Source organism: Branchiostoma floridae, chromosome 14 (genome assembly GCF_000003815.2).
Source record: "Branchiostoma floridae strain S238N-H82 chromosome 14, Bfl_VNyyK, whole genome shotgun sequence".
NCBI classification, from domain to species: Eukaryota; Metazoa; Chordata; class Leptocardii; order Amphioxiformes; family Branchiostomatidae; genus Branchiostoma; species Branchiostoma floridae.
The window spans coordinates 2,725,502-2,739,110 of NC_049992.1; positions in this window are offsets into that span (position 1 = coordinate 2,725,502).

Below are 13,609 nucleotides of genomic sequence, written 5' to 3' on the forward strand. Positions count from 1 at the left end.
GAGATGCTAAAATGTGCTTCTCATATCCTTGTCAATCCACTGACCAAGCTATTCAATTTACTCCTTTCATCCGGCTATTTTCCCCAACAATGGCGAGTAAGCCACATTATTCCAATACATAAAGGTGGGCCCAAGTTGGACCCGAATAACTACAGGGGAATTTCTGTTATAAGCTGCCTCGCTAAGTTATTCACCTCTGTAATTAACACACGGCTTACTAACCACCTAGATGAAAATAACCTCATTTCTCCAAACCAGGCTGGCTTCAGAAAAAAAAAACTTTGGGACAAACGATAATCTCTTTGTCATCGGCATAGTAATATCTAAATACACTAACGCCAACAAACGCCTTTTTGCTTGCTTCGTAGACTTTCGGAAAGCTTTCGATTGTGTTTGGCGCGAAGGTTTGCGATACAAACTACTCAGCTCAGGGGTAGGCGGTAAATTCTACAGTTTAATCAAATCTATGTACTCCAACCCAAAAACCTGTGTCAAAACGTCAACGGGACTTACACCTTTATTCATAACCGATAAAGGTGTCCGACAAGGGTGCAATCTTAGCCCGACCCTTTTTAATATGTTCATTAATGACTTAGTTAATGACTTAGACGACACCGATTGCGCTCCACCATCCCTGCACAATTTACTAGTTTCCTGTCTGCTGTATGCAGATGACGTTGTAATGCTCTCAGAATCTGAGACAGGATTTCAACGCGCACTTGACAAGCTTGATACCTTTTGTACGAAATGGAATTTACAAGTGAATCTAAAGAAAACTAAAGTAATGGTTTTCAACAAAACAGCAAGAACAGCGAAGAACATCAAATTTTCCCTTGGCGTAGAGAATATCCAAATCACTAACTCATACACCTACCTAGGCTTGACTTTGTCCACGTCAGGAAGTTACTCATTAGCCAAAAAGCAATTGTCTTTAAAGGCACGCAAAGCCGTCTTTAGCCTCAAACCCCTCGTTCGCACCTTGCTGTCCCAAAGGCCCTACTTAAGCTCTATGATACATGTATCAAGTCTATACTGTTATATGCATGTGAGATCTGGGGCAAAGATTTCTCAAATGACAAATGTCCTGTTGAAACAACTCAGAACCGTTTTTGTAAAAACATCCTTGGTGTGCACAGGAATCCATGTAATCAAGCTTGCAGAGCAGAGCTTGGAATGTTCCCAACAGATATAAATATATCCGTACGTGTAATAAAGTACTGGCTAAGACTAAAACAACTGGACAGTTCCACACATCCTTACAGGTGGATGCACTACTCTGTCAAGAATACAATATGGGAAATAGTTACAAGAAAAACTGGCTGCACCATGTTAAAGAAATAGTAGATAATATAGGCTATTCTTTCTTATGGAACACCAACTACCCTACATTAGACAATAAGAATGTATGTACATTGTTAAAGAGAAGACTTACTGATATGTACGTTCAAACGTTTTTTCATCAACTGTCATTAGATAATGGTAAGCTAAGATTTTACAAAAGTGTCAAATCCGAATATGCGATGGAAAATTATCTATATCATAATGAGTTTAATGAAAGATCCGCCATATGTAAGATAAGAACAAGCGCACATCCGTTAGAAATAGAAAGGGGCCGCTATAAACAGCTCCCTGTCCACGAGAGATTGTGCACATATTGCCCAATGAACGCAGTGGAAAATGAAACACATTTTATAAGCCAGTGTACCCACTATGAAACCGAAAGAAACACATTATTTCAAACAGCTGCCACAATTTCACCAAGCTTTAATCACCTAAAAGACCATCAAAAGACCATATTTCTACTAAAAGCACAAAACCCCACCATCATACAGAACGTGGGACAGTTCATTAACCACTGCCTTCAAAGAAGAAGTCAAACCCGACAATAGTATTCATAGTGTCATGTAGTTGATTAGACAATAGTTTTATGTATCATACTATCTACTTCTCTTAGACCTTGTGCAATTAGCCTTCGGGCATGATTTTGCAAATAAACATCATTAAAAAAAACATTAAACGTACCGGCCGAAATAAGAACGACCGGGTGGATTTTGTGGCCGAAAAAAATAAACATCCCGTTACGTTTATTTCAGGGACCTAAGAGTATAACATTTTTATTGGGACCAATTTTTTTCCAAATCGGAAAAAAATGGGTCGGAAAATCTGAGAACCAAGAAATTAAATTGGTGTGGCCTTAGCAAGAAAATTAAGAGAAGGAAGTTGTTTTGCATTGGGCTCTGGTGTACGTTCCCTATTTCTTTGGCCTTCAAATACAATGGAAGGTTTTTTTATGGACTGCGTAGCCGGCAAACAACCTATAGTCAGAAAATATTTTTCATATATTGTTTTGGTGTTCTCGTTGTAATATCAAGTAAGTTTGCCATGCACAAATGACAAAGTTTAATCGTGCTGTTACAGACGAATGTTCCTAGGTCGGTTATTTCGGCAATGTTTGATGTTGTACTGCATATTGAATTTGTGAAGTGCAAAAAATGCACGAGTTATTTGGGCAGAGAAGAATTTTATTGTTTTCAGTCTGCTCTTTTGGCATAGTTCTCATTAAACCCTTTTTGCCGTGCCTGAACCAGGCGGCGCTGCGCTCTCCCCCCATACAAGTGTCATGTGTTGTTATTGTGTGCGCATCTTGGGAGGGGGCCTTGTGTGATGCAGAAACACCCTTATCTAGGTATCATACTTTCACACAACCTGAATTGGAATGCACACATAGATTACATAGCAGCAAAAGCAAACAGTACTCTGCGATTCTTGAGAAGGAATCTAAGAGGAGCATGCAGAACAACCAGAGCTCAAGCCTATTTGTTAGACCAAAACTAGAGTATGCGTCCTCTGTGTGGGAGTAATCTTGGCCTCCCTGCCGAAACCCTGCTGCATGGCCGCGCTCTTTCTGTGCTTACTATTGTGGCTGTTGTACACAGTGCACAGCTTAGTTCACTTTATTTTTCACTTTTATTGTTCCGCGCACCATCACCTGCCACACCACCTGCACCTTGTTTCCCAGAACGTGATGTGCCGCGAGGCACTTTGTCCTGTATGACGAAGAAGAAGAAAAAGACACCACAGCCACCGCCCATTGTCGTCAAATCAAGCATACTTCTTACTCCAGAAAGACAAAGACATGTTTGATAAAGTCCCCTTACCGTGCTCTTGAGCGCTGGCTGTCAGGTGGAGTAGCATCCATGTTGTCACAAGAATGAGTTGCAGACACCAGAGCATGGCTGGCTCCGTTTTAAGCGGTTTTCGTCTCTTTTGTAGCGCTCCGATGTAGAAATACGCTAGTGTCCTTCCACAAGCTAACTGCAAACTTGGCTATCTTTCATGCGTCACTGGACTGAATAATTTAGTATTTGTGTCACATTCCAAACAGCACGAGACTCCTCGTCTATTAAGTATGACTTACTTGACTTAATCCTCTTTGCCCCTTCTGGAGCACAGGGCCTCGGAGAGATGCCTCCACCTTCCTCGGTCTTTGGCGGTTGTCTTAGCCTCCTGCCACGAGGTTTTTGTATGTTGTAGGTCCTTCATGACTCATCGCCTCCAGGACAGCCTAGGTCTTTCTCTTCGTCTTTTGCCTTGGGGGTTCTATTCTAGGACTGCCCTCGTAATGGATGGTGGGGGTTTCTCAGTGTGTGTCCGATCCACCTCCATTTCCTGCGCCTTATGGTGACCTCCACAGGTTCCTGGCCAGTTCTCTCCAGGAGGTCATGGTTGCTGATCTTATTTGGCCACCAGATGCCAAGGATGTAGCGGAGTCTTACATTGATGAAAGTTTGGAGTTTCTTCATGTTGGCTTGTGTTAGGCCCCAGGTTTCACAGCTATATAGTAGGATGGACTTGACATTAGATTCGAAGATCCGTAGCTTTGTTCTGAGGGAGATGTTGCTGGCCCTCCAAACTGGTCTTAGTTGGACAAATGCAGCCTTTCCCTTCCCTATGCGGGCTTCCACGTCCTTGGTCGCACCTCCATCACTGCTGATGACACTCCCAAGGTATGTGAATTCCTTCACTGTCTCCAGCTCTATTCCTCTGCAGCACACAGGTTTGGCGTTCCCCACTGTCTTCACCCTCATCTCTTTGGTCTTTGATGGGTTTATACGTAGTCCCACTTGGCCTGAGTTGCGTTCTAACCTCTGGGTCTTCTCTCTCATCTGGCTGATGGTATGGCACAGAAGAGCAAGGTCGTCCGCGAAGTCTAAGTCATCTAATATGTCCGTCAATGTCCACTGAATTCCTGTCCTTCCGTCTTTGGTAGTTTCCCTCATCACCCAATCCAGTGCAGTTATGAACAGCAGCGGGCTCAAGAGGCACCCCTGTCGCACTCCAGTGGTCATGTTGAAGGGCTCTGTCAGATCTCCTTCGTGGGATACTTGTGCTTGGAAGTTGTTGTAGAGGACTTTGATCATGCTGATGATCTTTGAGGGGATTCCATAGTGGGCAAGGATGTTCCATAGTGATGTCCTGTCGAGTGAATCAAACGCTTTTTCATAGTCCACAAAAACAGCATACAGTTGTGAATTGAATTCTGTTGATTGCTCCACTATGACTCTTAGGGTTGCGATCTGGTCGCTACAAGATCTATTTGCTCGGAGCCTGCTTGATTATCTCTTAGTTTGGTCTCAATTGCGTTTGCTGTTCTATTGAGAATGATCCTGCAGAGAAGCTTGCTGGCAACTGAAAGAAGCATAATATCACGCCAATTCTCGCATTTAGTCAGATCTCCTTTCTTGGGAAGCTTCACAATGGTACCTTTCCTCCAGTCTGACGGGATCTTTTCTTCTAACCAAATCCTAGAAAGGAGGGGGCATAGGACTTCAACAGAGAGGTTTCCTGCTTCTTTCCAAGCCTCTGGGGGTATCCCATCAGCTCCTGCAGCTTTCCCATTCTTGAGAGATGAAATGGCCTTGCGAATCTCTGTCTTAGTGGGAGGTCCGGTATGAATGCGTAGCACTTCTGTTGGAGATCCACTTCTGGTGGGTTAGGTGGAGGTGTGCGGTTGAGAATTTCTTTAAAGTGTTCTCTCCAGCGGTCCATTTGTTGTTCCTTCGTTGCGAGCAGTTGGCCGTCTTTGTCTTGTACCGGCTTGTTTATTTGTCTTCTTTTTCCACTCAGGGTTTTGGTGATTCTGTACAAGGTTCTCATGTCTTGCTTTGAAGCAGCCTTTTCTGCCTCGGCAGCCTTGTCTGAGATCCACTTCCTTTTGTCTCTCCTGCAGCTTTTCTTTACTTTCTTGTCTGCTGAGTTGTACTGTTTCATGGCATTAGCCTTCTGGTTCCTGGTTCTACAGTTATCTATGTTTGCTTTCAGTTTGCGTCTTTCCTCCACTTTCTCCCATGTATCATCGCTCATCCACTCCCTCCTCTGTCTCTTAACATTTCCCAGAACCTCTTCACATGTGCTTGTGTACGCTACTTTGATGATTGACCATTCCGTTTTAATTTTATCCTCTCCTTCATTGTCGTCTTCCTCATCTGAGTTGTACCGTAGAGCATCAAAGCGGTTTGCCAGGGTTAGTATAAACTCTTGCTTGGTTTCCGGGTTCTTCAACCTCTCCACGTTGTACTTGGTTGACTTCTGTAGTTTCTTCCTGCAGGCGGCAAGCCGTATCCTACAGGAAGCCAGGAGAAGATGGTGGTCCGAACCAACATCAGCACTTCTCTTAATTCTACAGTCTTGTAGAGTTCCACGCCACCTTCTAGAAATAGCAATGTGGTCTATCTGGTTCTCCCAAGATCCATCAGGTGATTTCCAGGTCACTTTGTGGCTCTCCTTGTGTGGGAACAAGGTGCCTCCTATAACCATGTCGTTCACTGAGCAGAAGTCGACGAAGAGCTCTCCGTTGTGGTTCATGGTCCCAACTCCATGCTTCCCCATCACTCCCTCATTGCCGCTGTTTGCTGATCCCACTTTGGCATTCATGTCCCCCATGAGGATGGTGATGTCCCTTTTCTTGCGCTTGGCCATAGTGGCTTGCAGCTGTTCGTAGAACATTTCTTTGTCGGCTTCACTTGCATCATTAGTAGGAGCGTATGCCTGTATGATGGTTGTGTCTTGGCAGCGGGAGGTGAACCTTGCCGTAATGATCCTCTCTGAGATGGGTTCCCATTCCTTTAGACTCCGTGCACTTGATTTGGACATGATAATTCCTACTCCTCTCACATGTGTTGGGTGGTCTTCTAGAAGGCCAGAGTATATGATTGTTTCCCCACTTTGCAGTGTAGACTTACCGCTTCCCAGCCATCTTGTTTCGCTCAGCCCGACTATTTCTATTTTCAGTCTCTTCATCTCTGCGGCTACTTGGTAAATTCTTCCAGCTTGGTAGAGAGTTCTAACATTCCAGGTCGCAATGTTAGTACGGTATTTGGGGGACAAAAGCTTCGGTCGGTTAGACGTCATAGGCTGTCCTCCTCCAGAGGTGTCGTCAAAACTATCAACACGCCTCTTCCCGCCTTGAGTTGATCCTCTAGCAGGTCGAGACGTTCTCACTGAGGTTTTCGTAATCGCGTGCAGCATAGCTGCTATCCACCTATGGGTGATTGACCCAAGGGTTTCTCCGTGGTCCATCCTTTGGCGACTACCCAAGCTCCACCCCCTCATTCGAGGTTACAGAGTAGGAATGTGGCACCTACCCCGGGACTGGGAGATTGGTACATTCGGGCTCTCACACCACGGCAAGGCGGATGGACCGGGAGCCGATGTTCGGGCATCCCCGTGAGAGCGTCTATTAAGTATACCGTGTTATATTTTCACTGATCAATGACAATATAATTTCAGTTGTGTCTAAGAACTTAGTTCTTGTTTTTCAATGATTCGCTGGCTCCGATCATCAGTTGCAGGATATAAATGGTATACGGTGATTTTTGTTATCCATGAAACAATATGGGCATACATACAAATCTATTAGTCTGTGACCGTAGGGTAACCTATTGCTAAAATATAACATGCATGCATCATCACCCAGGTCCGTACAGAGGACATACCAAACTACATACGAATGCGGCAAAGGGAACATAGAAATACGGATGCGAATGCGCGTTGCATGGACAACTTACACCATGTGAGTGAGTAAGGAAACCGTACATAAGCAGCATTTGTAAGTTGGGCCTGCATACGTTAACGTGGCAATCGCACAGAGACCGTACGTTGTAAGCACGTCCAACTCACCTACCACTTGCGCCACGAACGATGAACGAAACCGCGCGCAGCCAGGCGTGGCGTGCAGACCACGTACTTACACCTTGCGCAACCGTGCGAGTGACGTGCGTTGACGTACTCCCTCCCTGCTCTTGCCAGTCGTTCCCCACGTTTTCAGAAATACGTGGCGGACGTGGCCTCCCCAAAAAACGTTCGGACAAATTGCACGTACGGCGGGTTGTGCCCCTAGCTTAACAGCAAAGCCGCGGTTTGTGTGGACCGAGACGAACACCAGCAGTAAAGTTTTGCGTCATACTCATAGCTGTTGTGACGGGCCAAAGTTACATCAAAATTCCTGAATGTATACGTCCGTTTTGTCATTTTTTTTGTACTCCAAAAGCTTTGCATTTTGCGCAATTACTAACAGAAAAGAAACAACAACAATGGATGTATAAAGTTAAATAACGCCAAGATAATTGTGCTGAGTTTCTTCCTGGTGGTATTACGCCATCACCTCCCGAGCACACACCCGTTCTTGGTGCATTTTCGCGGTGTTTTACAATTACGATGTATCGTTTCCAGCAAGACAAGCGCGATAAAACAAAGATACACAGCATAAGTGGCAAAGGTAAGCTGTAATATCGAAATGTAACTGGGGGGAAATATGCGTTGATCATTTGCCAAATTAGTACCGCTTGAGAAATTGCAGTAAACCTGGCGGTATTATGCTAATGGATGTTACAGCCTGCTGTCGTGTTTTCCTTTGCAATTGTGATTTAGCAAGAAACCCCAGAGAAGGAAGTTGTTTTGCATTGGGCTCTGGTGTACGTTCCCAATTTTATTTGGCCTTCAAATACAATTGATTGTTTTTTTTGGGGGGCCTGCGTAGCCGGCAAACAAATTAGTCAGAAAATATTATTCATCGTTTTAGATGATGTTTTGGTCTTCTCGTTATAATATCAAGTAAGCTCGCCATGCACAAATGACAAAGTTTAATCGTGCTGTTACAGACGAATGTTCCTTGGTCGGTCATTTCGGCAATGTTTGATATTGTACTGCATATTGAATTTGTGAAGTGCAAAAAATGCACGAGTTATTTGGGCAGAGGAGAATTTTATTGTTTTCAGTCTGCTCTTTTGGCATAAATCTCATTAATCTCTTTCTACTATGCCTGAACCAGGCGGAACTCTCCCCCCACACAAGTGTCATGTGTTGTTATTGTGTGCGCATCTTGGGAGGGGGCCTTGTGTGATGCAGAAACACCCTTATCTATCATCGTATCGAAAATTTTGGAGGTATGTACTGTACCTTTACAAAAACAGTCATTGATTGATGAAAATTGTTGTAACCACCCTTATCTAGGTATCATACTTTCACACAACCTGAATTGGAATGCACACATAGATTACATAGCAGCAAAAGCAAACAGTACTCTGCGGTTCTTGAGAAGGAATCTAAGAGGAGCATGCAGAACAATCAGAGCTCAAGCCTATTTGTTAGACCAAAACTAGAGTATGCGTCCTCTGTGTGGGAGTAATATTGGCCTCCCTGCCGAAACCCTGCTGCATGGCCGCGCTCTTTTGCGCTTACTAGTGTGGCTGTTGTACACAATTCACAGCTTAGTTCACTTTATTTTTCACTTTTATTGTTTCGCGTACCATCACATGCCACACTAGCTTCACCTTGTTTCCCAAGACGTGATGTGCCGCGAGGCACTTTGTCCTGTATGACGAAGAAGAAGAAAAAGACACCACAGCTGCCGCCCATTGTCGTCAAATCAAGCGTACTTCTTACTCCAGAAAGACAAAGACATGTTTGATAAAGTCCCCTTACCGTGCTCTTGAGCGCTGGCTGTCAGGTGGAGAAGCATCCATGTTGTCACAAGAATGAGTTTCAGACACCAGAGCATGGCTGGCTCCGTTTTAAGCGGTTTTCGCCTCCTTTGTAGCGCTCCGATGTAGAAAGACGCTAGTGTCCTTCCACAAGCTAACTGCAAACTTGGCTATTTTTCATGCGTCACTGGACTGAATAATTTAGTATTTGTGTCACATTCCAAACAGCACGAGACTCCTCGTCTATCAAGTATACCGTGTTATATTTCCACTGATCAATGACAATATAATTGTGTTGTGTCTAAGAACTCAGTACTTGTTTTTCAATGATTCGCTGGCTCCGATCTGTAGTTGCACGATATAAATGGTATACGATAATTTTTGTTATCCATGAAACAGAATGGGCCTCAATACAAATCTATTTATCCGTGATCGAAGAGTAACCCATTGTTTTTGGCCAATATAACGTGCGTTCGCATCTGTATCTGTATGTTACCTTTGTCGCATTCGTATGTAGTTCGGCATGTCGTCTGCACGGACCTGCCCAATGATGCATGCACGTTATATTTTTTTCGCGGTAGCTGTTTTTTTTAATCGTTGTAATATTTTCAAAAATCACCCTTATATTTATGGTATTATGGAACAACCTGTATGGCTAAGGTGTATGGTCATCTATTAGCTTATCTCCAAGCAGATATGGGGTTATGTGTTCTCTAATGTAGAACAGCTAACGCGGCCGCCAGAGGAATCCATGACATGTCCGAACAGATCCTGACACATTGCAATATGAGTTACAATAAAGAAGTACATGCTTTCTCCTGGTACGCTATCAGTAATATTAGGGCATCGTTTTTTGTTTGTTTTTTGTTTTATTGTTAAACATATCAAAGAACTAGAAAGGCCGACATTTGCTCGGGAGCAAATACAGCATATTGCAATCCATCTTCATCCCCATGCAAAAATGTAGTGTTCCATATCAACCTTTTGCAGGAGTTGACCTGTCCTACAACATCATCCCGCTCCAAACTTGATTTTACAAGAATGGGCTCAGAACACCCCTATCTATGCAGAATGGATTGGTCTTTTTGGCTCATTTCTATAGCTAGTGCTAAAGCTACCCCAATACCAATTTCCAGATCAGTTGGCTTTTTCATGACACAGGAAGCAAAAATATACATTTTCGGTCAAAAAGGACAAAACTCCAAAATTTAACAATTTTCAAGTGACCCCCACCATATATGTGAATAGAGCCCTGCAGGTACATACCGCGCGCACCTTCATACCAAATTCCAGATCATTTGGTTTTCATACAAAGGCATAGGAGCCAAAACTTAACATTTTTAGTCTAAAAATGGCAAAAAAATCTAAATTCAACAATTTAGAGTAATGTATGCTCAAAGGAAAAATTGCTAAGTGATCAATTAAGAAAGCGTTGATGGGTTCCTGTGCTCATATGTCCAATGCACCTCTGTAGCAAATTTCAGGTCATTAGGTTGTAATACCAGGACACGGGGGCCCAAAATATACATATTTGGTCTAAAAATGACCAAAAACTCTAAATATAATAATTTCTAAGGCCTCTATCAAAAAAGTAAAAAAAAAAAAAACGTTTGGGGGTATTTGCTGTCCCCTAACATGTATACAATTCCATTGACCCATCCTGCACCCTATCTATAGTCATCACAAGTAAACTGTGCCAGTATCCCAGCCCCATACTTTATTCAGCCCATTAACTATCATACATAAGTGGTCGGTCACTGATCGGTCACTGTAGGATATCATCGGGATCCATCCAAGGCTTCTCGAGTTATGCTGTTAACAGACACACACACAGACACACAGACACACAGACTCACAAGCCCAAAACATAACCTTAGCCATTCTGGCAAAGGTAATAACGTACAGCAGTGGGGTAAGGTAATCCAACAAGTATACATAAATACATACACTATTTTAAAGGATAATGTTCAATCATTTTGGAAACGTTTGGTCTCAAGTATATATGACTGCGTAAGATGTATAATATTGCTATTTGTTTCCTTTGATAAAGAGGGTGAACCCCTGAGTAAAAAGTGAGCTAGGGCTTGGCCATACAAAGTTTTCAAATGAAGGGTTGAGCTTACAAGGTCTTGAATAATTCAGAGAAGGGATATTTCAAGCTGCAAGAAGGACTTCGTCTTCTTTCCTGTTCGTCATTATATGTCTGTCAGGGACTGTTTATATCATCTGTATGATATATATTGTTGCTACTGTCTTGTGTACATGTTATCGACAGCATAGACTGATTCCTAATCTAGTCAGAAATGTCAACAGAAACTAATGTTCAGAGTGGCTTTCTTGTGGCAACAAATGCGCAATGATATATGTCTGTGTGGAAAGCATTTGCTCTCACATACTGGATGCATATACAGCATGTATTTATATATTCACACATACACACACACACACACACACATATATATAAGATTTATATGAACATTTTGAGAGTTTGAATCCATCTCTATCCTAAGCAAAGATGGTCGTTGACATATGTTGCCGATGGAGTTTACAGTTTTTCATGTTCATTTCTATCTTTTGTTTTTACTTTTAGTCAGATAGCCCAAGGAAAGTTTAGCATTACTCATGTTGTCTTAATCCTATCTTTCAGAGTATGTAGCAAAACACGCGGTAGTTTCCCTGCACGAGTCAAGTGTTACAGTAGTCAGGTGTAAAACTCATTGGTTTTCCTGCGTCACTGGACTGAATAATTTAGTGTTTGCGCCACATTCCAAACAGCACGAGACTCCCCGTCTATCGGGTATAGTGTAGCTTATTTCAACGGATTGGTGTCAACAGAATTTTATTTGTGTCTAGCAAGAACTCAACATTTAGATTAGCGTTTGCTCCGATCGCGATCGGTATGGTTGTACGATATAAATGTAATTTTGCCAACACAACTGTTGGTCAACTCGGGCGATCTCAACATAAGTATCCATGTGTCCGCATTAAAACACCGAGTTGCCACCATGCCGAACTTAATGTGAGTGTCCGAAGAGCATGTCCATGAGAGCTACATGCAATTTATGTCGCATTTGCCACAACCTAACTTAAAGCAAGGGCGCCGCCATGCAGACGAGCCGATATTGCAGTCTTATTTCGGCAGAAAGCTTAGATTAGCTATAATGTAATATCCGACTTTCTATGCACTCTCAAAATACTTTAACCTCACTTTCTTATCAGCAAACTCACCGAAATAAATAAAATCCCCATTGTAAGTGATATATGGCAACATTTATGCCATCCAATTACAAGGAAATAGCGGGATTTCTTCTATGAATGAAATGTAACATGTTTTGTTTTTCTTGTTTGTATGTATAATGGAAATCAACTTTCAAAAGTTGTAGGGCCTAAAGACCTATTTTGAAATGAATAACTATGAACAAATAGATAAATACATTCACGTAACATTCTTCCAAGACGGGCCTAAGTGTCCTTACAAATGTATACGTAAAAACTCGCCATCTGCAAACTTTCAAGCTAGTAGATAAACCCAGTCAATTATCCAGGAGAACTTCAAACAAAAATCGATGAAAACCATTCGTCATGATCTGCACTTCATGACGAACAACAGACGATCTTATTACAGTTCAGCCGGACCTGAAACGTCAATCTTTGACACGAGGCAGATAAGGACACAGCAAGTAAATGTTATGGATGGCATCATTTGCAGAAACAAACTTAATGCAAGCAAGGTAAACAAAACACGTCAATATTATCTAAAGTTTCAAAACAGACAGAATAAACGATGTCGATGAAACAAGAATTAAAGCTACAAAATATGGTCTCACAGCAAACCGTTCTGTATTTAAGGGTGCTCAAAGTGACACTTCTGTGATAGACTAGTATTAATTAAACCAATTTGATAACTACAGCCATTTCTACCACATTGGTGCCCCTTGACCTATCGAGGAACTACAATGTACGTATCTGCACTTTACTACGGCCATGGGTACATCTACGCCCTCCCTGAACATATAGCTCAAGCCAAAAACTTGGAGGCATTTAAACATGCCCTCCGTACCAGCCATTAACCAACCATAGTCCATGGGTACTCGCCGCCACACAACAACACGGCGGTCAGGGAGCGGTGCCCCTGCCCACTGAGGAGCCACAAGCCCTCTGCACCAGTCCTGCATCTAGGAAAATGACCTCTTCACCACAGTGCCAGAGCCCTCAACAAAATGAGGTTGGCGCTTAAAAAGAAGAAGATGAGAAGAATCTACCTCAATATGTGTTCAAGGCTACCACACGATATATTGTCCCCTTTTGGTACTTTCTCGTCATGTTCACCAGTCTCCGGTTGGCTGGGGGGGGGGGGGGGGTGTTCCCTCCAAAATCAGGCCAAATTGATGTCATACACAAAATTCTCTTGCTGTGGCCTAAACTCCTCTGACACCTCCACATTTCCGGTGGTGGGGAGAGAGAGAAATGGGGAATCGATTTCAGGAGGATTTCGGAGAGTTTAGTGAGTGAGAGATGAGGAGGTGTTTAGGTAAGATTGCAAAGTCAATACCGGGGGAAGATTTCACGGCGAAACTGGGACAAACACTGGTAAAACTTCAAATTAGAATCGATCCGAGCTGGCTCTT